At 45.9% G+C, this 2,499-nt stretch overlaps 1 protein-coding gene across 1 annotated transcript in view; it reads right to left on the bottom strand.

The window, feature by feature from the left end:
• Positions 1 to 2,499, bottom strand: part of LOC109461562 — a 9,112-nt gene that overhangs the window by 4,184 nt on the left and 2,429 nt on the right. The window lies entirely within an intron of this gene.

The following is a 2,499-nucleotide window of genomic DNA, read 5'->3' as shown; positions in this document are numbered from 1 at the left end:
TTATCTGCCATCCACCTTCCGGCATGGCAACAGACATCTTTGCCCATTTTCGGCATATTGACCACTGTCAGAGGCAACACAATTTCTTGTTTTTTTTCAAAATCAGGCGAAAATTAATGCACGCGCGGATGTCATCCATAAAATTTACTTGCTGTGGCCTAAGTTATAGGGGGGCCCGCATGCCCTTTTTCGTAGAGCGCAAATATATATGTCAAATCGGCCGTTTAAATTCTACGTAGAGCGTAGACGGACCGCTCAAATTCAACGTAGAGCGTAATTAATTAACTGAGCGCATACTAGTAATTTTTGCGTACGTAATGCTCTGTAGCCACTTGGAAATTATTTAACGTAAAGCGTAATGTACATTAAATCGAGCGGAAGATGGAAAGACTTGACCACGCCCCCCGCCCGCCCCGACAGATCTGAAACACATGCAGATGCCCCTCCGTTTTATACACTACAGGGGGCCCGCAAGCCCTTTTCCGCAGAGTGTAATCGGCCGTTTTAATTCTACGTAGAGCGTAGACGGACCCTCTAATTCAACGTTACGTAGAGCGTAATTGGCGCATTTAGTAGAGCGTAATTCGACGTTTTAATTCTACGTAATGCGTTGTAGCTATCCGCAATTAACCGTAAAGCGTAATCGATTAATTGTACGTTTAGCGTAATCCAAGCCGCAAACGGGCACAAAAACGCAGGAAATACCATTTCAGAAGCTTCATTTTTCAAAATTTCCCGGGGGAGCATACCCCCGGACCCCCCTAGGAACCTATGGCGCTCGCTGGTCCCTCAAGAACTGGGCAGAACCCCTGCCCCCCATTTAAAATCATTGCTACGGGCATGTACCCCGTGTTGTTTAGCGTAGAGCGTTGTCGGGACCCCCCCCCCCCTTGCAGGCCCCCCTACAGCTATGAGACCAAACACACTCAGCGCTTGACTAAGATGAGAAACCCCCAATCTGGCCCCCCTTAAGGGGACTCCAGGTTCACTCACATCCTCACGGTCTGCACGTATACAAATGGTTGCCAACAGACAGTAGTAAATTACACAAGGTTATAATCTGATCCACCATACCTGCCACACTGCCAGATTTGAAGTTCAGACGGCAAACAAACGTGGAGTGCGCCTGCGTCTGTCAGTGATCGACTCGTGGGCGCCTCGGCTAATTTCGTTTCAGCCGAACGTCGACGTCATTTCCGGGAAGGGGCCCGACCTCTGGATGGGGTCCAAGTTTTCTTCCCGAGCTTCTGACTGATTCTTTATTGGTTTTCCAACCACCAAACATACATATGCAGGGAAAGACAAGAGTCTCCCTGAAGTGGATAGTTTGTTACAATATAATCAAAACACATAATACAATCCTCTACTGTCATCGCCGCCGTTAGGATGGTCCACTCGTGGCTGACATCTCTTGACTCGAGAGATCAGAGAACAATACAGGTCTTGTTCGCAGATATGAGTAAGGCTTTTGATAGAGTAAGCCACTCATTACTACTCCAGCGTGTGAACGACACAGTCACAAGTCCACGTATGGTAGCCTGGTTGTACAACTATTTACAGGGGCGCAGGCAGAGAGTCTTCGTGAACGGCAAGGTCAGCAGTTGGCAGTTGCTCACGTCGGGGGTACCGCAAGGAGGCGTGTTGTCGCCCTACTTATTCCTCCTGTACATGAGCTTTTTTATTTGACCTTGACCGCTAGTAACCTTTGGGAAGTGGTTGCGTTTCAAGCAGGGTTGGTTTGTACGTGTTCAGAATGAATAAACGGGGTTACGAAGGCATGAATGGGGGCCCGCAAACCCTTTTCCGTAGAGCGTAATCGGCCGTTTTAACACTACGTAGAGCGTAGACGGACCGCTCTAGAATTTTGCGTAGAGCGTATTCGCCGTTTTAATTCTACGTAATGCGTTGTAGCCACTTGGAATTTATCGTAAAGCGTAATCGAGAGGTTTCCGAATTCAGCGTAGTCGATAATTTTGTGATGGTGGGTTCACCGTTCAGTCATAATTTGATTTTTGTACACGAAACGTGCTGAGAACGACTATAAAAGTTATAAGGAAAGTCATTTAAGACACATGTAGAAAATATCAGCACATTTTACATCTTAGCACATGCAGAGAAATCACAAATAAGAGGGAAGAAAAATATGAATAAATAAATCAGTCGCAGTGACCCCCTTGAAAAACTTGCCGGGGTACTTAGGCCACAGCAAGTAAATTTTATGGATGACATCCTCCTCAGACTTCAAATCTAATGCGAGCGGGCGAAAAAAAAACAAGGCGGGCTGAAAAAAACAAGGTTCCTACAGTTTAAAATTTTGACTTAATCAGTGTACAAATGGTTTTGATTCAGTGGGAACATCACATATACACAGTCAGCATCACATATCACTGCATCAACGTAAGAAACAAACATTAAATGAGAGTCTTTTCTTGTCTCCTTTCTTCATAGTTATCTGCCATCCACCTTCCAGCATGGCAACAGATATCTTTGCCCATTTCC

Source organism: Branchiostoma belcheri, unplaced genomic scaffold (assembly GCF_001625305.1).
Source record: "Branchiostoma belcheri isolate BF01 breed outbred unplaced genomic scaffold, Haploidv18h27 scaffold94, whole genome shotgun sequence".
Classification (NCBI taxonomy): Eukaryota; Metazoa; Chordata; class Leptocardii; order Amphioxiformes; family Branchiostomatidae; genus Branchiostoma; species Branchiostoma belcheri.
This window is presented reverse-complemented; position numbering and strand designations above follow the sequence as displayed.